Raw genomic sequence first — 23,519 nt, 5'->3', positions numbered from 1 at the left:
GTAGGCGTCGGGATCGGGCGAAACCAGGCGGTCCCTCCGTAGGGATGAAGTGCATGACTCCGTGCTTGGCGGCAGGTGTGTCGAAACGCTGGACTAGGAGCTCCGGGAATTCAGCGAGTATCGCAGCAAACGGGTCGGAGGTCGTGGTGACGGCCTGGACGGTCGGGTTGGATGACACGGAAACCGAAGGAGCGGGGGGGTCAACGCTACTGGACGACAGCTGCAGGCTCTTCCCGCGGACGTCAGGGATCAATGAAAAAGCCCAAAGGAAATCCGCTCCCAGGATTGCCTGGCCTACGTCTGCGATGATGAAAGTCCAGTTGTAGGTCCTGGAACCAAAGGACAGGGACATGTCCCGTGTTCCGTAGGTATGGACAGGGCTGCCATTGACCGCAATGAGTGGGGGGCCGGTTTTACCTGATTGCGCTTCCTGGCAGGATGGAGGCACAATACTGACGATCGCCCCGGTGTCCACGAGGAAAACGGTACCTGTATGTTGCTCCGCAAGGTAGAGGCGATGGTTCTGGCCGATCGAGATTACCTCTACATTTGATCGGCCGAGGCATTTCCCGAGAATGTGCAGGGGCTTCTACAGTTGCGTGCCGCTGCTCCCCACCGTCTATGAAAGAAACACCAGCCGCGCTGGTGTGTTTCTATGTCGCGGGCCTGTTTCAAAATGGCCGCCGTCGACGTAGCAGCTTGGCGGGTTTTTTGAAAAGTGGCGGGCGGATGGGCACCATCTTGGCCGCGCGGTCGGTCGCTCACCTGTGTTGAAACCCGATTTACTGAGCCGGGGCGCCTCGCCTTTGCCGCGACCAGTGCGTCCGCCTTTTCTGCGAAATCCATCGGGTCCCCGAAAGTAACGTCTGCTAGGACTATGCGGACGTCCTCTGGCATCTTCTCGCGGAATGCCTCCTCGAACATGAGGCATTTGGTAACGTACTGTGCAACCCGTGCGGACGTCTCCGACGGCAGGACGCTCAGTAGATGGTAGAACCTGGTCTCGTCCTCCTGTATTCCCCGGAGGTGGAACTGTGCCTCCGCTTGGGCGAACCACAGGCGTGGTTGGTGGGCCCAGAACGGGGGCAGATGAACGCCGACTGCGTTCGGCGTCGATGCCTCCCGATGGGACATCTTGGTGATCTGTGATCACGTCGGGGTCACCACTATGGCGAGTCGTAGGCGAAGTACTTTGAGGTAGACGTTTATTGTAATATTAACAACCGTGACAACCAACGCACCAAACGACAGACAACCATAAATCTTACTGTCTCTCTCGGAGTTCTAAACCAGACTGCCCAGTTCCTTTTCCTGCGCACCACCTCACCTCTTCTACCAATCAGAGGGTTCGATGGTCTGGACCAATCCCTGTGTCCCTACACTCTTTACTATTGACTAATCCTGTTCCATGTTCTGTATCTGTATGTATCTTGACGTATAATCACCATCACTGGCTGTCTCACACGTTAGGAGGGTTATGTGCCAAGTCGCAATTAAATATTAAAGTGGGCTTCTTCTTCTTCTTGCGTTTGAGGCAGCAGAAGTTATGTAACGCCCTCCAGGTGCTGTAGACAAAAGTGGCAATCCCGTGGGTGTGGCTCTCGGTGCAGGCGGCCAGGGTATAACCAGGGATCTTCAGATGGGAGCTGTCACTTTTGTGAGTCTCTTGGAGCAGGATTGCAGTGACTTTGTGGGTCTGTAGCAGGTGTGCAATGATGGTGGTCTTTGTCTTGGTGAGGCCTTCCACATTCAGCTGCGGCAGGGTGATGCCATCCGGTTCGACATCCGTAGGTGCCCGCCCTAAGAAGGGCGCATTCTCCGTGTTGGCGCCAAGCTGCAGCGACTGAGGTTGCATTTGGGCTGCAAACTGTTGTTGTTTGTTCGTTGTTATTTCTGCTATTTCTGCTTCTGCTGTCTCTGTTTGTTGTCGTTCGCCTGACAGGGCTCACCATGAGGAGAACCACGAAAGTGGGCCTTAAGGGTCAACGTCTTAATATCGATTGTTTCCAACTTGGTCTTGAAGGTCTTAATGTTCTGTCTCTTGATAAATTGCATTTCCATCTATGTTGATTCTACTTTCTGATATTCCACGGCCCTTTCCTTACTTCACAATGATGTCCATTTATGTTATCAAAGCTAGCCAAATTTTTCTTCGGATGTGCTTGTCTTTCTGAAGCACACTTACAAACATCTCAACTCTCTTAACTTGATGAATGGGCTGAGCGTGCGCGCTCCCGACGGCGGCGGCGGCGGCGCGCACGCACGGCCGCCCACAATGCCGCGCGGTCGGCGCGCTTACGTCACAGCCACCCACCGGGGGTGTTGACTCCGAAACGAAAACAGAGCGGAGAGGGAACGAAGGACGAAAGAAAGGAAGGAAGAACGAAAGGAAGAAAGAACGAACGAAAGGAAGGACAAGGAGAAGGAAGAGGAAGAGGAAGAAGAAGCAGCATCAGCAGCAGCAGCAGGAGGAAGCGGCGGAGCCGAGCGCAGCCCGCCCGCCCGCCCGGCCCAGCCCGGCTTCGCCGCAGTCACCGCCGGCGGGGGTTCCAGTGGGTTCCATGTCCAGCCGCCTCGCCGTCTCAGGTGAGCGTCCGTTCCCCGGGGCGGTGCGGTGCGTTACCCGGGGCGCCGGGCCTGGGCCCCTGGGCTGCTGTCAGCGCGGCTCCGCAGCCTCGGGATCCGGGCCTAGAGACGGCCGGTGGAGGGGAGAAGAAGGGGACGGAGGGAGGGTGGTCGGTCGGTCTGCGGCGAGGCGATCGAGCCCCCCACACCATCGGCGCTCAGTATGAATGGAGCCCCGGGCCGGTCCGGTCCGGGCCGGCCCTCCCCTCAGTCTCTGTCAGTGCAGTGCCAGTGTGGGGTTATGAGGTCTGTCCCGGGCGGGAATGACTCAGCCTCTGACTGAGCAGGTTCACCTTCACAACCTTTAACAACAGTCAAAGTTTGTCAGCGTTGTCAGTGGAATGTGTGTGGTTTCATCTTGCGGCTAGTGTGTGTGTAACGTTGAACAGAAATCCGTTTCTCATAATCGGGCAACTACTTAGTTGTTAAGTTGCCGATGTAAGTCTAGGTTATGGCTAGGAATATATTGAATGCTAACACTATACTTGTTCTAATATTTTCTTGTTAGTTGTTTGAGCATAAAACAAATTGCTGGTGGAGTTCAGCGCCACCTGTCAAGGGAAATGGACAGACAACGTTTTTGGGGTGAACCCTTCTTCAAAGTATGAAGAAGAGTCCTGAAAATCTGACTGCCTGACCCGCTGAGTTCCTCTGGTATCTACAGTCCCTTGTGTCTCCTGTCAGTTATTTGTCCTGTTTCGCTTGTTACTGTGTTGAGTCCAGCAGTTTGATTATTCAGCACAAAGTTTAAAGTGGAATACATAGCTAGATGATGTATCCCTTCAGTAGATACTTCTGGTTGTACATTTATTAACAATCACAAGGTATCCTTTCAGTGTAGATGCACTTATTATGTTCCAAATGGTTAGGACGTTTAAAAATGTAGATTTGTAATCTTGCAACATATATTTGAATAATATACATATGGAAATGTGATATAGAAATGTAATTGAGTATGTTGGTAGAAATTGAGTTGATGTATGTGTGTCTGGGTTAGAAATTACCTTTTTAATTGTCTCTTTTTAGTCAAAGTATTAAGAGACCGACTAACACTGGACCCCCTCTTAGGAAATGAGATAGAGTACGTACTGAAGTTTCAGTGGAGGAATGCTTAAGACTAGTGACCATAGTTCTATTAGTTTTAAAGTAGCTGTGGAGAAGGATAATACTGACCCATAAGTCAAGATCTGAAATTGGAGCAAGGTCAAATGTGAAGGCATTAGATGAGAACTTGCAGAGGTCAATTGGGAGGATCTGTTTGCAGGCAAGGAGATGGTTGGCAAGTAAGAGGCTTTCGAAAATGAGAGAACACAGGTTGGGGCAGTGTTTTGCTGTAGGGTGAGGGGCAAGGCTGGGAAGTTTAGAGAACTGGTTGACAAGAGGTGTTGAGGCTCTGGTTGGGTAACGGGGAGCATGCGTGAGATTAAGGCAGTTAGGGTCAAGTGAATCTCTCTGCAAGTATAAGAAGTATAGGAGGTCACCAGGCAACCGAGGCAAAAAAAAGAGGCCATGAAATGGAGTTGGCAGGCAAGGTAAAGGAAAATCCCAATAGATTCTGCAGGTATATTAAGAGTGAAAGGGTAACTAGGGAAAGGACGGATCCCCATAGATCAGCAAGGCTGACTTTATGTAGAGTCACAAGAGATGGTGGAAGATATTAAATGAGTATGTCTCACCCATTTTTGACTGAGAAGATCATGGAAGCTAAGGAATCGAGGCATAAGAGTTTTAATGTCTATGATCGGATACAAATTGCAAAAGAATAAGATTGGAGGTTTTAAAGTACATTAAAGTGGTCAGGTCCCCAGGGATTGACCAACTGCACCCTTGTATAAGAAAATAACTGCAGATGCTGGTACAAATCAAAGGTATTTATTCACAAAATGCTGGAGTAACTCAGCAGGTCAGGCAGCATCTCAGGAGAGAAGGAATGGGTGACGTTTCGGGTCGAGACCCTTCTTCAGACTGATGTCTGACAGACTTCAGATCAACTGCATCCTTGTACTTTGTGCAAAGCTTGGGTGAAAATTGTGGAAGCCCTTGAGAGATTTACATCATGTTTAGCACAGATGAAGTTGCAGGACAATGGAGTGTGGTTAATAAGAGTCTTGGCATGAAATGTGACCCATTTCTTCTATCCAGAGATGCTGCCTGTCCTGAGTTACTCCAGCATTTTGTGTCTATCTTTCATGGTTAATATACTATTGTTTCAGAAGGGCAGCAATAGTAAGCCAGGAAACTACAAGCCAGTGAGACGTGTCAGTGGTGGGAAGGTTTAGTTCAGAGATACAGCATGGAAAACAGGCCCTTTGGATCAATGACTCCACACCTGCCCCATTAGCACTTGTTCAATGTTATCCCACTTTCCCATCTGCTCCCTGCATATTGGGGGCAATTTCACAGTCTGGTTGACCTACAAACCTGCATGTCTGGGGTGTGGGAGGAAACCAGTGGAACATCGTCACAGGAAGAACATGCAATCTCTACACAGACTGTATCCAAGGTCAGGTTCGAACCTGGGTCTCTGTCGTGCCGAGGCCACTGTGCCTCCCTGATGTTGGCGAGGATTCTTGAGGACAGTCTCTGCCAGCATTTGGATAGTCAATGACTGATTAGGGATAGGAGGTTTGACGTGGGAAATTGTGTCTCAACAACCTTTGTTTTTTTTTTGAAGAGGTCACCAAGAGGATTGATAGGGGATATGAAGACGATGTTGGCTAGTCTGCAAGTAGAATGCATGGATTCCGAGGTAAGCTAGCCAACTGGATTCAAAATTGGCATGGAGGAAGTAGTCAAAGGGCGGTTGTGGAGGGTTCTTTTTCTTATTGGAGGCCTGTGACCAGTGGAGTGCCACAGGGTTTGCTCCATGGTCCTCTATTGTTAGCTATCCAAATTGTTAATGTAGACAACACAATTAACATTGTTAGTAAATTTGAACATGACACCAAACTGGTGGTATAGTGGATGGAGAGGAAGGATATCCAAATTTACAACAGGTCTAGATCAGTTAGGATGGTGGGCAAAGGCATGGCAAATAGAATCTAACTGACAAATGTGAGGCATTCCACTTTTGTACAGGGCTGTGGAGTCGATACCCAAAACACCCGACTCCGACTCCTTGATTTCTTGTGTCTCTGACTCAAACTCCAGTAGCACCAAAATTGCTCCGATTCCACGACTCCGACTCCACAGCCCTGCTTTTGTATGTCAAACTGAGGCAGGAGTTACATAGTAAATTGTAGAACGCTGGAGAATATTGCACAACCGCGATCTGAGAGTACAGGTGGCATGGTTTCCTGAAAGTGGCGAGTCAGGTGGAATGTGTAATGAAGAAGGTGCTTGGCACATTTGCCTTCATTGGGAAGGGGATTGAGTACAAAGTTGGGACATCATGATGCACCCGTACAAATTGTTGGCGGCAGGGCTGTGGAGTCGGAGTCGGAACAATTTTGGTGCTGCTGGAGTCGGAGTGGGAAACACAAGAAATCAAGGAGTCGGAGTCGGGTATTTTGGGTATCGACTCCACAGCTCTGGCTAGGCGATCAGACTTGTACACAGTATTTCAGCTGTTCACAGCGGTATCACAGCTGAAATACTGTGTACAAGTCTGATCACCTAGCTATGGGAAGGATGTAATTGAATTGGAAAAAGTGCCGAAGCAATGCACCAGGATTTAATTGGGCTTGCGGGCTTCAGTTATAGGAAGAGGTTGGATATGCTATGACTTTTTCTCGTTGGAGTCTGAGGGGTGACCCGATTCATGTGTACAAGATTGACATGGATAAAATGTCCGCTCACTCAGTCTTTTTCTCAGGGTAGACATTTCTAAAACTAGAGGGCACAGACATACGGTTAGAGGGGTAGATTGAAGAGGGGTCTGGGGGGGGGGGGGGGGGGGGCTCTTCACTCGTATTCTTGCATCGTATGATCTGATTTAAAGAATAGCATGGAAACAATAGCTTTTCACTGTACGTCTGTACACATGATAGTAATAAACCAATACCAATTTGGATGGCAAGGACAGGGTGGGCCAAAGGGCCTGTACAGCTCTATCATTTTAGAACTGGCGTTCATTTCGTGCCTGGTCTGCTAGGGTCCATTAGCCGTTTGTTTTTTGCTCAAGGTTCCAACATCTGCAGTCTCTCGTCAATCCTCTGGAAAATTTATCTCACTCTTTTAAGCAGTTGGCACAATTCAGTGTGATGATGCAATGTATGAAAATCTGCCTTTGTCCCATGACCCTTGTCCGTGGGTTGAAAATACATAGCTGTCAACATGTTCCATCAAGTAGCTTGCTACTCTGTGGCAAATAAGGCCAAATGTTCAGTCCTTTCATATTCTCTACAGCGTTTTAAAAAAATCTTGACATCCACAAAGTCTCAAAACAGGTTTTGTGTACACGGATAAATTCTGTCCAGTCTTTCATTATTTCTGTAAGTCAAATTTATTTTTTATGGAACCAGATTTTCTTTAATTTGGGCAATAATGTTTGAGCAACATGGACAATTTGATGTGGATGTGCAAACCTTTGTAGTAGCATTTAAGGTGCATCTTGAAAGTGTCATTCAGTCAACACAGCAATTTGCAGCAGTATCTGAAGCAGTGCATTTAATGTGCTCAATGCACTATTAACTTGTGTGTTATAATGTTAATTAAGACCCATTAAAACTGTCAATAGACCTGTTTGACTTTAAAATTGATTTACTAAAGTACCGTTCAAAGGCTGCTGTATTAAATGAAAGCTCGCAGGTTTTGACTAGCATGCTAGTACCGCTGAATGGTCAGATTTCCCAAAGTGAGTGCGAGAGTTAGAGCGATAAGCAAGGGTGCTTCATCCTCTGGTGCTGCAGTGGACATGTTGGTGGACAAGTGATTTTTTTCAGGTTGGCTTTGTGAAGTCTCCAGCTATGGTGGTAAAGGCTTTGGGGTACGCTGACTGGTGCTCGTTGACCATGGCGTGCAGCTCCTCCGATGCTAGACGGACGTCTGCCTGGGGTGAGATGTAGACCGCGGTCAGGATGATGGAGGTGAATTCCTTCTGAATGTAGAAGGGTGGCACTTCACTGCCAGATGTTCCAGGTGCGGAGAGCAGGGGTTAGACAGAACTGCCATGTCGGAGCACTATGAAGAGTTGACCATGAGGCAGACGCCCCCACCTCTCCCTTTCCCAGATGCTTGCGTTTGGTCCATATGATGGATGGAGAAACCTTCAGGCTGGATGGCTGAGTCTGGGGAGCTGGGGGTGAGCCATGTCTCTGTGAAACAGAACACACAGCATTCCCTCAGCTCCCTTTGATAAAGCAGCCTTGACCTTAAGTCTTCCACTTTAGTAGTCTCCTGCGCTTCAGTCTGACTTGTAGTCCTGCATGCCGGCCAAGTTTCCGGTCACGATGGAGGCCTCCGGTGTTTCCAGGTACAGTATTTACTGTTCCTGCGATCCTCTGCCAGGTCGGGGATTCCCTTACAGTCGGCAGCTCCGTTGTTGCCGGTAGATCGCAATAGCGCTAATATGTTTAAATGCATTAGCAGCTTGTCAGTTGCAGCGCTGGTTTCTGCTTTTTTTTTTATACAGGTTAGCTGTGAACTATTATATTTGATGATTTTCTGCTGTGCTGCTGGCAACATGTCGCCACAGACAGATGCCATCTTGAATCGATTTTCAATCTTGCACCGTTGTTTTGTGCTTGTATTTATTATAATATGTTTATAATGTTTACTCTGAACTTCATGTGAACAAATTCGAAAATTTTAAATGCCGACATTAAAACAAATGTTTGAATACTACATTTTAATTATTTCGGATCCTCAATTAACTATGAAAAATTAAGTGCTTGCTGTTGAAAGACCAATCTTCTATCATAGATACCAATGTCTAAATGTTACTGCAGTAAGGTGATCGTCTTAGTTATATTTCCCACTTCAAATATGATGTGGTGTTTTATAGTACTGAAAATTATAATCTTCTCACCTCACTATAAAGTAAAATACCAGTGGTTACTGTGTAGAAAAGTAAATACAGTGCCCTCCATAATGTTTGGGACAAAGACCAATCATTTATTTATTTGCCTCTGTACTCCACCATTTGAGATTTGTAATAGAAAAAATCACATGTGGTTAAAGTGCACATTGTCAGATTTTAATAAAGGCCATTTTTATACATTTTGGAGTCTGCGATTCATGGACATCACCAGTTGCTGGGTGTCTTCTCTGGTGATGCTCTGCCAGGCCTGTATTGCAGCCATCTTTAGCTTTTGCTGGGTTTGGGGGCTAGTCCCCATCAGTTTTATCTTCGGGATATAAAAGGCATGGTCAATTGGGTTCAGATCGGGTGATTGACTTGGCTACTCAAGAATTTACCATTTTTTAGCTTTGAAAAACTCCTTTGTTGCTTTAACGTTATGTTTGGGACCATTGTCTTGCTGTAGAATGAACCACCGGCCAACGAGTTTTGAGGCATTTGTTTGAACTTGAGCAGATAGGAAGTATCTTAACACTTCAGAATTCATTATGCTACTACCATCAGCAGTTGTATCATCAATGAAGATATGTGAGCCAGTACCTTCAGCAGCCATACATGCCCAGGCCATAACACCCTGACCACCGTGTTTCACAGATGAGGTGGTATGCTTTGGATCTTGGGCCGTTCCTTCCCTCCTCTATACTTTGCTCTTGCAATCACTCTGATATAAGTTAATCTTCGTCTCATCTGTCCACAAGACCTTTTTCCAGAACTGTGGCTGCACTTTTAAGTACTTCTTGGCAAACTGTAACCTGGCCATCCTATTTTGGCAGCTAACCAGTGGTTTGCAACTTGCAGTTTAGCCTCTGTATTTTTGTTCATGGTCGTCTGTGGACTTTGGTCATTGACAAATCCACACCTGATTCCTGAAGAGTGTTTCTGATCTGTCGGACAGGTGTTTGGGGATTTTTCTTTATTATGGAGAGAATTCTTCTGTCATCAGCTATGGGAGGGCTTCCTTGGCCTGCCAGTCCCTTTGTGATTAGTAAGCTCACCAGTGCTCTCTTCTTAATGATGTTCCAAAAACTTGATTTTGGTAAGCCTAAGGTTTGGCTGATGTGTCCAACAGTTTTATTCTTCTTTCTCAGTCTCATAATGGCTTCTTTGACTTTCATTTGCACAACTTTGATCCTCGTGTTGATAAACAGCAAGAAAAGTTTCCAAAAGTGATGGAAGGACTAGGTGTTGAGAGCTCTCTCATACCTGCATTGAGGAGGCAATTAAACACACCTGAGCAATTACAATCGCCTGTGAAGCCATTTGTCCCAAACATTATGGTCCGCTGAAATGGGGAGACTATGTATAAATACAGCTGTAATCTCTACATGGTGAAGTCAAAATGTATAAAAATGGCCTTTAATAAAATCTGACAATGTGCTCTTTAACCGCGTGTGATTTTTTTTTTCTATTACTAATCTCAAAATGTGGAGTACGGAGGCAAATAAATAAATGATGGGTCTTTGTCCCAAACATTATGGAGGGCACTGTAGTTCTGAACAAAGTAGTAAATCATAGAGGGAAAGTAAATGTGACCGTCTCTGTCATGGACTTTGATCTGTTGAAAGTTTAGTGACTAGATAAGATACTTATTCAAAATGTTTTCTGTTTTCCTTCAATCAGTAGATTGTATGTGTTTTTTTGGGACAATGGCTTTACTTAAGAGAAGAGGGTAAAATTGCAGGCAATTTAATTTGGTATGTGGGAATGCTTCTGAATTTTAGATAAAATTTGTGCTTTTAGAAACAGAAATGCTGGAAACACTCTGGCATCTATGAAAATGGAAACAGTTGAAATTTGTTATAATAGGGTGAAAAAACAGGGTAAGTTGCAACTTTGCTCTGAAGGAAAATTACATGGTGTCCCTCAACCTTGCACTGGAAGCTGAAATTGATCCTGTAGATTAAAAAATGGTTGGAGAATATTTATTTGGCTTGTCCAATGCGGTGAAGCCGTCATGTATATCAGATCAATACAAGCAAACATGGGTGTGTGTGAGAGAGAAGACATGATAGATGATTGACTGATATTAAATGGAATTATAATCCATGTTTTGTGCACTTTCAAAGCCAGTCTGGAATCTCCCATGACCTTTTGCATGATTTGGAAATAAAGAACCATCTATTGCAATCCCCCCCCGTGTTTCAACATTCCAAATACACTCACTCCAATGTCTTGCTCTAACACCTGGTTCCAGTGTCTCTGCATCGATTGTTTCCCAGTAACAATAGCTGTTCTCAGTTACCTCCATTGCTCTCTTCACCTGATATCATCAATGTGTCTCTGTAAAGTGGTAATTAGAATTAATTTAATTTTTTTGTGTCACCTGTCTTGAGGTCCACTGTAAATTTGGCCACCTTGTCTCAGAATGCCTCCTGATCATGTCACATTTGCGAAGTCCCAAAATGACCCAAAATATCATCAGTCTATGTACTCCAGAGATGTTGCCTGACCTGTTGAGTTACTCTCGCACTTTGTGTCCTTTTGCGTAGTAACCAGCAACTGCAGTTTTTTGTTTCTAATATTTGACGATATCCATAGACATGCATGCATTATGGAAGCTGATAATACAATGATTGGTTCTTAAATCCTGTATGTAAAGTGCCTTCCTGCTCTGAGCCTGTAGCCTACTCTTCAGGCAAAAATGTTTATTTATACAACTGTAGCCTGCCATTTCAAAATCAATTACAGCTTAAGTTACATTGGGAAGTTACTTGCAATCTCATTCATATTAATGACTCCCATATTAACTACAGTCTACTCTCGTAATTATGGATCTCTTTATAACAGATTTTGATTATAGCGGACAGAGTACCCCCACAGTAAGACACCACTCTATTTGAGATGAGGAAGAACTTTTTCAGTCAGAGAGTGGTGAAGGTGTGGAATTCTCTGCCTCAGAAGGCAGTGGAGGCCAGTTCGTTGGATGCTTTCAAGAGAGAGCTGGATAGAGCTCGTAAGGATAGCGGAGTGAGGGGGTATGGGGAGAAGGCAGGAACGGGGTACTGATTGAGTGATCAGCCATGATCGCATTGAATGGCGGTGCTGGCTCGAAGGGCTGAATGGCCTACTCCTGCACCTATTGTCTATTTAATTTGTCTGATTAGTATGAGTGTCAGGGGTTACAGGGAGAATGCAGGAGAATGGGGTTAGGAGGGAAAGAGTTCAGCCATGATTGATTGGCGGAGTAGACTTGATGGGCCGAATGGCCTAATTCTGCTCTTATCACTTATGACCTTATGAACACAAGTTGCTAGTTACACCATGGGAGGCCTTTGAAATTGACAATCAAGTGCTTCAGTCGACTCTTGTGCATTGATACTCTATCAAATAACGTAACAAACAGTGTTTAGTATTTTTAGCTTGCAGTCTTGGGCCACGGTGCTCTGTAGTTAGGGAGATCCCAGTGGGGTCACGGTGATGGAGGTCCAGAATTCTGACCAGGTGCCCTGGTAATGGTGTCAATGGGGGTGGAAACCCTTACTCTGTTATAATGGCCAATCAGCAATAGTGGACACCATTCCCCCTCATGATCTGTTATAACGAGGGTTATCTGTATAAACTTTCTGACAATGGTGTAGTACTTTAACATGCACTTTAGATTTAAAGTGCCAGAGAATTATCAATTCACTCACCAATGTAAGATCCTTACCAGTTTCTGGCAGCTTTGAATTTTCACCACCAGACTTTTCAGCATTCCAAAGGGAAGCTTCAAACTGGAGAGCAATGATGTTCTTTCGCAGCCCTCGAAGACCCTGTGATCCTAGTTTCCAAAGCTGATATCAGAAGATCCTTCTGAACACTCAAAGTATCTGTCCCTAATGGTGTACCTGTCTGCGTTCTCAAAACCTGTGTAGACCGACTGGCTGCAGTTTTTGGGAGCATCCCCAACCTCTAACTGCTCTGGTCAGAGAGTAACCAACTGCTTTAAAAGGACATCCATAACGTGGTGCTCAAGAAGCCAAAGTGACCTGCCTCAGTGACTACTGGCCAGTGGCATTCATGTCCATTGTGACAAAGTCCTTCAGGAGATTAGTTTATGATGCGTATGAATTTCTGCTTCAGTAATGACATGGACCCACTTTAAATTGCTTGCTACCTCAATAGATCGACACAGGATGAGATCTGGTTGACTTCATTCTGTGCTGGAGCACTTGGCCAATTGGAGCATGTACCTCATTCTGCTTATTAACTTGTGATCTCTTCATCACAGTTTGATAAGTTCTCCAAACAAACTGAGTCCTCGACGTTCTTGCGGCAGACCTCAATTAATATGGATTAGCAACAACGCAGCCTCTTTGCAGAACAACAACATAGGGACTCCCTAGGGCTGCGTATCCAGTCTCCTGCTCAACTCTCTATATCCATGACCGTCTATCTAGACACGGCTCCAATGCCATAATTAAATTTGCCAATGATACCTCTGCCATTGGGCAATTTAACAGGGAATGACAAATCAAAGTACAGGAGGGAGACCGGTAATCTGATTGGATCTTGCCCTGAATGTTAGGAAGACCAAGGGGCTGGTTATTGACTTCAGGACGGGAAAACCATGCGTTTGTCTTTGTCAATGGGACTGCGATGGAGAGAATCAACAGCTTCGAGTTTCTGGGTGTATGCGTTTCTGATCTGTTCTAGGCCCAGCACATTGATGCAATCGTAGAGAAAGTTCACGGTAGCGCAGCGGTAGAGTTGCTGCTTTACAGCGAATGCAGCGCCGGAGACTCAGGTTCGATCCTGACTACGGGTGCTGCACTGTAAGGAGTTTGTACGTCCTCCCCGTGACCTGCGTGGGTTTTCTCCGAGATCTTCGGTTTCCTCCCACACTCCAAAGACGTACAGGTATGTAGGTTAATTGGCTGGGTAAATGTAAAAATTGTCCCTAGTGGGTGTAGGACAGTGTTAATGTACGGGGATCGCTGGGCGGCACGGACTTGGAGGGCCGAAAAGGCCTGTTTCCGGCTGTATATATATGATATGATATGATAATGTTTCTGTGGTGTATTTACCATTTTGAGTTTTGTGTTTTGGCAGCTGAGCCTTGCCGTAGTTCCGGGTATAAAGCATTGTGGGATACCTGATTACACTCTCTGGTGGTGTTGAAGTAAAGCAGCCATATGTTGTATGCTAACCTGTCTCACTCGTCAATTCTTATCATAATACACCACAGTTAAAGTTGGCGACGAGGATAAAACAAGCAGAAAATGCCTATCATAGGTTCCATAGGGGAGTTCGCCCCGAAGACAGAGTCTTGGTCGGCGTATGTGGAACGTTTAGAGCAGTTTTTTGAGGCTAACGACATTGCAGTGGAGAAGCAAGTAGCTACTCTGTTAAGTGTGATGGGAGCATCTACATATGGTCTGTTAAGGAACCTGGTGCAGCCGCTGAAGCCAAAAGATAAGTCCTACGATGACATTGTGAACATTTTAAAGACTCATTTTGAACCCAAGCCTTTGCTTATTGCGGAGAGATTCCGCTTTAACCGATGCAACCAGCGGGCGGATGAATCTGTGACCAGTTACGTTGCGGAGCTGAAACAGTGTGCAGTTAACTGTGAGTTTGGAGCGACGTTGAACGAGACGCTTCGGGACCGTTTTGTCAGTGGGATTTGTAATGAGGCAAGCCAGCGACGGCTGTTGTCGGAGTCCAACCTGACTTTTGCACGGGCATTTGAAATCGCCCTCAGCATGGAGACTGCGGAGAGAGACACGCAGCAGCTGCGGGGACACGAGGTACGTCCGAACCAAGTGCATAAAGTGGATGCGCACACGGTTAAGCAAACGGGGAGGAACTGCCATAGATGTAACGGCAAAAATCACAGCCCACAGGTGTGTCGCTTTAAAGATGCAAAGTGTTACAACTGTGGTAAAACCGGGCATATTAAAAGGGCATGCAGAGGAAAAGTGGCGGCGGCACCGACACAGAGCAGATATAAACGACAGACTGATAAAAACACAAAGTATGTGGAGGCAGAGGAAATAGTGTTGCCAATGTTTTCATTAGTAAATGGCAACAACTGTAAACAAGCATACCGGGCATGTTTTGTGGTTAATGGCAAAGAAGTCAAACTAGAAATTGACACCGGAGCTGCCGTGAGCATTATCTCAGAGGAGTTGTTTCAGACCACCTTTTTAAAGCAACCACTAGGGCTTGCTGAAGTCACACTGAAGACATACACAGGGGAGGTTATTCCTGTGTTGGGACAGTTTGAAGCCACTGTCAAATATGAGAGTCAGAGTGAGCAGCTACCAATGATTGTGGTAAAGGGAGCAGGACCAGCTTTGTGTGGAAGGAACTGGTTAAAAAAGCTCACCTTAAACTGGAAAGAAATTAAACATGCCAGTGACAAGTCTTATCAGGAAGACATAAAGCATATTAAGGAGATGCCTCACCTGACATCAATACAGGATGTACTGGAGTTACACGCTGAAGTGTTTAAAGATGAACTTGGCACTCTGCGTGATGTCAAAGCAACAATTCTGGTGGAACCAGGGGCCCGCCCAAAGTTTTGCAAAAGCCGCCCACTGCCATTTGCCATGAAAGCACGAGTGGAGGCTGAATTGGACCGACTGGAAAAGGCCAACATAATTACTCCAGTCAAACATAGTGAATGGGCAGCACCCGTTGTTCCGGTTGAAAAAAAGGACCATACCATTCGTCTGTGTGGAGATTACAAACTCACTGTAAACCAAGCTGCCACTACAGAGACTTATCCATTGCCACGGATAGAGGAGCTGATGGTAACCCTCAGTGGAGGAAAGGTGTTTTCAAAGATTGACCTCGCCTCAGCGTACCAGCAGGTACTTCTGGAGGAAGAATCAAAAAAACTGTTGACCATTAACACACACCGAGGCTTATTTGTCTATAACAGACTGGCTTTTGGTGTGAGCGCAGCACCCTCCATCTTCCAAAGAATCATGGAGAACCTCATGAAAGATCTGAATGTAGTGGTGTATCTGGATGATCTCCTCATCACAGGAAAAACTGAACGAGAGCATCTGCAAAACCTGCATAAAGTGCTACAGAGACTGCAGGAGAGCGGACTGAGAGTCAGGGACTCAAAGTGTGAGTTTGGAAAGAAACAAATCGAATACTTGGGTCATGTGTTAAACAGCCAGGGCATTCAGCCATCACCGGAGAAAGTCAGAGCAATAAAGGATGCACCAGCCCCCACCTGTGTGAAAGAGCTGAGAGCTTTCTTGGGACTAGTGAATTATTATGGACGGTTCATGCCCAACCAAAGCACCGTGCTTGCTTCCCTGTACAGGTTGCTGAAAGACCAGGTGTCGTGGGAGTGGAAAAGTCGAGAGCAGAAAGCTTTTGACAAGTGCAAATCGCTGCTCACAAGTGACAAGATCCTGGTGCACTATGACCAAAAGCTTCCTCTCACTCTGGCCTGTGACTCCTCAGCGTATGGCATTGGAGCTGTCATACAACACAAAATGCCTACAGGGGAGGAGCGCCCCATCGCCTTCTCATCACGCACATTATCCCCTGCTGAGAAGAAATATTCTCAGATTGAGAAAGAGGGACTGGCGCTCATTTTTGGTGTAAAGAAGTTTCACCAATACCTGTGGGGGAGGAAATTCAAACTTGTGACTGATCACAAACCCCTGCTAACACTGTTTGGAGAACACAAAAGCCTGCCTACCATGGCTGCAGCTCGAATCCAAAGATGGGCAATAATTCTCTCTGCCTATGATTATCACATTGAGTACTGTGCCTCAGGGAAACATGGTAATGCAGATGGCCTCTCAAGAGTTCCGCTGCCTGACACAAACGACGCAGGGACCACAGCCATCACTGACAGCGTATACACACTGTTAACTGAACATCTTGAGCAGGCTCCACTGAACGCAGACCAAGTGGCACGTGCAACACACACAGACAACGTGTTGTCAAAGGTGCTGAAATTTGTCATGGATGGCTGGCCTGCTGAAGTGGATGAGACTCTGAAAGCTTTCCACACGCGTAGATGTGAACTTTCAATAGAGCGAGGATGTGTCCTGTGGGGCACCAGAGTGGTGATTCCTGAAAAGTTGAGAAAAACTGTTTTAAAGGAGCTGCATTCTGGCCATCCAGGAATTGTGAAAATGAAAGCACTAACACGCAAGTACGTATGGTGGCCTAAAGTTGATGCAGAGGTGGAGCAAGTTTGCAGAGCATGTGAGTCATGTCAATTGGAGCAAAGGATGCCTCGTCAGGTGCCTTTGCATACATGGGAATTTCCTGGCCAGAGCTGGAAAAGACTACACATAGACTTTGCTGGTCCATTTTTGGGACACACTTTCATGTTGGTGGTGGATGCTTACTCCAAGTGGTTGGAGGTGTTTAAAATGTCTAGCATCACATCACAAGCCACTATCACACGACTGAGAAGACTGTTCGCAGCTTATGGATTGCCGGAGCACATTGTCACAGATAATGGAACGCAGTTCACGTCAGAGGAGTTTAAAAACTTCATGCAGCAGAATGGAATCCTTCATTCTACAAGTGCTCCTGGTCACCCTGCCTCGAATGGCCTGGCAGAACGGTACGTTCAGTCATTCAAGGGTGGAATGAAAAAGCTGACACACACCGCAATGGATGTGGAGGACAGGGTCTCCATCTTTTTGATGCAGTATCGCACCACACCAAACTGCACTACTGGTCAGTCACCTGCTGACCTGTTTCTGAACAGACACGTGCGCACCCGTCTGGATTTCATCCGTCCGGACACAGCAGCCGCTGTTCGTAAAAAACAGTACAAGCAGAAGTTTCACCATGACCTCCGTGCAGCAGACAGGTGTTTCTCAGTGGATGACCCAGTGTATTTATACAATACGGCTGGGGGAGGACGCAAATGGATTCCTGGAGTCATAGTGGATCAAACAGGACCGGTGTCTTACAAAGTACAAGGAGGAGACACCGACATCACCTACAGGAGACATGGAGATCAGCTGAGATTCAGAGTCATGGGAGATGGACTGGATCAGGACACTGAAAACTCAACCACTGACACTTCTGCACCGAGCCAACCCGCACAGCCGGAGGACATGTCATCATGCAGCGAGCCAGGGACTGTGGACCGTACAGCTGCAGCTGCTGCGCCGCTGAGTCCACGCCGATCATCAAGGGTCAGGAAGCCTCCAGACCGCTATGTCCCTTAAGCTTCTTTTTTTTTTTTTAAAAGGGGAAATGTTCGGCATGAAGGACTGTTTAGTTGTTTAAGTTGTTTTCATTAATATGAACACACAGATGGACTGAGACTTGTTAAAACTACAAGAGGGTCTCTAGTGATAACAAGTAACTTTGCATAGTAGTAATTTTGGGAATGGTTATTGTTAGTAATAAGGCACTTGCTAATTTCAGTTATTTAAGATTACCTTCATTTTAAAAAGGGGGTAATGTGGTGTATTTACCATTTTGAGTTTTGTGTTTTGGCAGCTGAGCCTTGCCGTAGTTCCGGGTATAAAGCATTGTGGGATACCTGATTACACTCTCTGGTGGTGTTGAAGTAAAGCAGCCATATGTTGTATGCTAACCTGTCTCACTCGTCAATTCTTATCATAATACACCACAGTTTCTATTTCCTCAGAAGATTGGTATGTCGTGTTGCCATTTGTACAACCTGTGCATTAGTATGGGGGAGAGCCTACAGGCTGGTTGTGTCATGGCCTCGTTCTGAAAATTGAATTGTCGAGAATGAAGGAGGCTGCAAAAAAGTTTATCGTGGATATGGAGCTCTCCACCATCAAAGGATCTACAGTAGCCTTCTTCCTGATGGTAGCAGTGAGAAGAGTAGGTGGCCAATGTGTTTTGGGTCTTTGATAGCAGCCTCAAGAGGCAGTTCATACCATCAAACATCCAAACTTTCCTTTAGACTTTCCTGGCTACACTCTCACTGCTACCATTGGGAATAAGCTATAGGAGCCTAAGTGCCATTACCTATTCCTAACCACAAGTCTTCCTAATCATCAAACCTCTATGGAGTTTGTACTACTGTGGTTGCTCTGCAAACTTGCAGTGTGTTTTGTGATATAATAGTCCAGTTTATTTAGAATAATTTATCTTTTTATCTTGTTGCCTCATGTGCCTGTAAAGTTGCAGCAAATTAAAAAAAAACTTCTGGTGCATATGACAAATAAACTTTCTTGACCAATCCAATCACAATTCCTTGGTCTGCTCTTTCAACTCCACCAAAAAATAATCCAAGGCTGAATTTGTTCTTGTTCTGTTTAACTTCTTCAACTTCACACACTATCTCCATAGCTCTAGGAACGGGTCCAAGCGATGTAATGCGATGCATAACACTCTTTGTTTCAGTCCTAGCGTGACCTCTCAACTTTCTCTGGTGTTGCTTTCTCAGTGATGTCTTACACAATTGCAGCAAAACCCCTCTATTTTTAAACTCTAACCCTTTTGCAGTGGAGACCAAATACTGCCTTCCGGTTTGGTACCCTTACCTAAGAAAGATATAGTAACATTGGAAATTCACCAGATTCATTCTTATCCAAGGTTATCCAGCCAAGAGAAACTAATTAGTTTGGTCCTTATTATTTGGAAGAAGGAAGGTAACCTTATTCAAACATTAAAGACCGCAAGGCAGCTTGACTGGGTAGATGTTGGGATGTTTTCACATCACAACAGAATCTTGAACAAAGAATATAATTACAAGACAAGGAGCAGGACAATAAAAGCTGAGGTACTTAGAAATTACTTACTATTAAGGGTGTGAATCTCTAGAATGTTATGCCCCAGTGAATGGTGGTGGTGTATAAATATTTGATTGAGGAATAGAAAGATATGTAAAAATGGAACAGAAGAGTTGAGGCCAATATAGACCAGGCATCTGATCTAACGCTCAGGAATGCAGGAGGCTGAAGAGAGTGGTGGATTATGCCCTGTCCAACATGGGTACAACCCTCACTACAAACAGCATCTTGCAAGCAGGATTTTCATTGACCTTATACCTCGCCATACTTGTACATGTGACAATAAACTCAGTTGAAGCGATGCTAGAGGCAGAAAAGGTTGCAGCATTTAAAAGATAATTGGGTAGGTGCCTGGATAGGAAAGATGTATCGGGATATGGACATTATGTAGGCAATTGACATTCATATAGATGGACACCACAGTTGGCATGGATGGGCTGAAAGGCCCTTTTTCTGTGCGGTGTGATTTTGTAGAGTGCCTCCGAGATGGATTCTTGGAGCAGCTTGTAATGGAGCCTACCAGAGAAAAGGCAATTCTGGATTTAGTGTTGTCCAATGAACCAGATGTGATAAGAGAACTCGAGGTAAAGGGAACAACTTGGAGGTAGTGATCATAATATGATTAGTTTTAATCTGCAATTTGAGAAGGAGAAGGTTAAATCGGAAGTGTCAGTGATGCCGTTGAACAAAGGGGACTATGAAGGCATGAGAGAGGAGCTGGCCAAGGTAGACTGGAAAGGGATCCTAGCAGGAATGACAGCAATGGCAGGAATTTCTGTACATAATCCGGAAGATGCAGGATCATTTCATTCCAAAAAGGAAGAAAGATTCTAAGGGGAGTAGGAGGCAACCAAGGCTGACAAGAGAAGTTAGGGATGGAATAAAACTAAAAGAAAAGATGTATAACACAGCAAAGAGTAGCCGGAAGCCAGAGGATTGGGAAACTTTCATAGGACAGCAGAAGGTAACAAAACGGGCAATATGGGCTTTAAAGATGGTACGAGGGGAAGCTGGCCAAGAATATAAAGAAGGACAGTAAAAGCTTCTTTAGATATGTTAAGAGAAAAAGAGAAGCAAAGACAAATGTGGGTCCCCTGAAGGCAGACACGGGTGAAATTATTATGGGTAACAAGGAAATGGCAGAAGAGTTGAACAGGTACTTCGGATCTGTCTCCCCTAAGGAGGACACAATCTCCCAGATGTACTGGAGGACGGAGGATCTAGTGGGGTAGAGGAACTGAAAGAAAGAAACTTTCATTAGGTGAGAAATAGTATTGGGTAGACTAATGGGACTGAAGGATGATAAATCCCCTGGGCCTGATGGTCTGCATCCCAGGGTCCTCAGGGACGAATGGTGATCATTTTCCAATGTTCAATAGATTCAGGATCAGTTCCTGTGGATTGGAGGATAGCTAATGTTATCCAACTTTTCAAGAAAGGAGCGAGAGAGAAAACGGGGAATTACAGACCAGTTAGGCTGACTTCGGTGGTGGGAAAGATGCTGGAGTCAATTATTAAAGAGGTAATAATGATGCATTTGGATAGCAGTAAAAGGATAAGTCCAAGTCAGCAAGGATTTATGAAAGGGAAATTCATACTTGACTAATCTTCTGGAATTTTTTGAGGATGTGACAAGTAAAATGGATGAAGGGGAGCCAGTGGATGTAGTGTATTTAGACTTTCAGAAAGTCTTTGATAAGGTCCCGCACGGGAGATTGGTGACTAAAATTAGAGCAAATGGTATTGGTGGGTAGGGTGTTGACATGGACAGAAAATTGGTTGACAGACAGGAAGCAAAGAGTAGGAGTAAACGCGTCCTTTTCAGAATGGCAGGCAGTGGCGAGTGGAGTGCCGCAAGGCTCGGTGTTGGGGCCGCAACTGTTTACCATATATATTAATAATTTGGAAGAGGGAATTAAAAGCAACACTAGCAAGTTTGCAGATGACACAAAGCTGGGTGGCAGTGTAAACTGAAGAGGATGTTAGGAGGTTGCATGGTGACCTGGACAGGTTGAGTGAGTGGGCAGATGCGTGGCAGATGCAGTATAATGGAGATAAATGTGAGGTTATCCACTTTGGCGGCAAAACCAAGGAGGCAGATTATTATCTCAATGGTGTTAGGTTAGGTAAGGGGGAGGTGCAGCGAGACCTGGGTGTCCTTGTACACCAGTCACTGAAAGTTGGCGTGCAGGTACAGCAGGCAGTGAAGAAAGCTAATGGAATGTTGGGATTCATAACAAGAGGATTTCAGTATAAGAGTAAAGAGGTTCTTCTGCAGTTGTATCGGGCCCTGGTAAGACCACATTTGGAATATTGTGTACAGTTTTGGTCTCCTAATTTGAGGAAGGACATCCTTGTAATTGAGGCAGTGCAGCCTAGGTTCACGAGATTGATCCTTGGGATGTCGGGACTGCCATACGAGGAAAGATTGAAAAGTCTAGGCTTTTATACACTGGAGTTTAGAAGGATGAGAGTGGATCTTATAGAAAAATATAAAATTATAAAAGGACTGGAGAAGCTAGATGCAGGAAAAATGTTGCCAATGCTGGACGAGTTCAGAACCAGGGGCCACAGTCTTAGAATAAAGGGGAGGCCATTTAAAACTGAGGTGAGAAAAAACCTTTTCACCCAGAGAGTTGTGAATTTGTGGAATTCTCTGCCACAGAGGGCAGTGGAAGCCTAATCACTGGATAGATTTTAGAGAGAGTTAGATAGAGCTCTTGGGGCTAGTGGAATCAAGGGATATGGGAAGAAGGCAGGCACGGGTTATTGATTGGGGACGATCAGCCATGATCACAATGAATGGTTGTGCTGGCTCGAAGGGCCGAATGGCCTCCTGCACCTATTTCCTATGTTTCTATCTAGATTACCCTACTCTGGGTATTTAAAGTAAGGTGCAAGACAAAATACTATAGAGAGATAAGTTAAGACGGATCAGCTGATGCGCATTCAGAAGAAACAAGGTGAGAAAAGCACACAGGTATAGTAATGGGATACGATGAGTGAGCAGTATACTTTGAATTGGAAAATTCAGAGTTCAGTGCAAAATGATGAGCCTGAAGATTTTGATCTTTTAAATTACATTTGGATTCAATATGGCAGTGAAGGAGGCCACCAACAGGCAGGACAGCAGGAGGGTGTGATTGATAATCAAAAGGCCATGCAACAGGAAGCTTTAGGATCACTCCTGTGGGCTGAGTGCAGATGTTTCATAAAATGATCACCCAATCTGTGTTTTGTTTCTCTAGTGAAGGCCGCATTTAGAAAACAGCTATGATAAATGAAATGTTATCAACATTGGTTAAGCCAGTGTTGTGTATCTTGTATTACATGTAACTTTTGGTGTTATTAACAATAAAATACCATACAGTTATCAGTGAGACAACAGGGAAGGTTAAATTCTGCAGCAATTTATTATTGCTATGTGTACCTTTAGCCAAGTGGAGAATAAGGTGAGAATGGCACCAAAATATATGGAAAAGATCTTGCTGTAGGAAGATGTAGCATGGCGTTTTCCATTGAATTTGTCTACTTACTAAAAGACACTTGTAATGTTACTGGCAGGAAACGCATGCTGATGAGGCAAGACATTGGAGAAGGCATCCAAAAAAGTATCCCTTTTGTTGAGATAAAAAGTAAGGAACAAGGAATGAGGAAGAACTGATAATGAAAGAAAATTGGTATATTGATTAATCACATTGGCTGGGACAAATGCATTAGGAAGTGAAAACAGTATTTACTTTTAAGATTTTACATTTTTATAATTGGTAAATTAAATAATCTTAAATTCAGCAGGTACTTAAAGATACATTTGAAATCAATGCTGAGATACATGGAATATGTGCAGCAGAGCAAATGGATTGTGTCCCAGAAATTGACAACTCTTGATTTGTATGGAAATCTGCACATGATGTGCTGCAAAAAATGAAAGATTGAGTTGTAGTTGGTTTTCATATCATAATGTCTCAAAGCTGCATCTGTTGCTGTTGCGTTCTGTTTGAAATATAATTAGGAGAGACGTTTCATGGATAAGATGAATTCTACAAGGCCACATTAGAAGCTAGGAAAGTGTACGGCCTAATTTAATGGAGTGGTGTCACATCCTTTGGACAGGCATATGATGTTATATCTGGGAAATGTTATTTCCAAGTGGGAGATAATTTGGATGTAATAGTGAATGATGT

At 45.0% G+C, this 23,519-nt stretch overlaps 1 protein-coding gene across 4 annotated transcripts in view; it reads left to right on the top strand.

Annotated features, from left to right (window-relative positions):
* Positions 1–2,294: 2,294 nt before the first annotated feature.
* rb1cc1 (RB1-inducible coiled-coil 1) overlaps positions 2,295–23,519 on the top strand; it is a 144,200-nt gene continuing 122,975 nt past the window's right edge. For 3 of the 4 annotated variants that reach the window (XM_078397381.1, XM_078397379.1, XM_078397377.1), the window contains exon 1: positions 2,295–2,586. The gene's annotated coding sequence lies outside the window, so the exon portion shown is untranslated. Of the gene's footprint in view, positions 2,587–5,299; positions 5,375–23,519 lie in introns of all 4 variants that reach the window. The other variant, XM_078397378.1, reaches the window with a different exon arrangement.

This window comes from Rhinoraja longicauda, chromosome 4, assembly GCF_053455715.1.
Source record: "Rhinoraja longicauda isolate Sanriku21f chromosome 4, sRhiLon1.1, whole genome shotgun sequence".
In the NCBI taxonomy this organism is placed as follows: Eukaryota; Metazoa; Chordata; class Chondrichthyes; order Rajiformes; family Arhynchobatidae; genus Rhinoraja; species Rhinoraja longicauda.
Note: the sequence above shows the minus strand (reverse complement) of the source record. Positions and strands in the feature narration are given on the sequence as shown.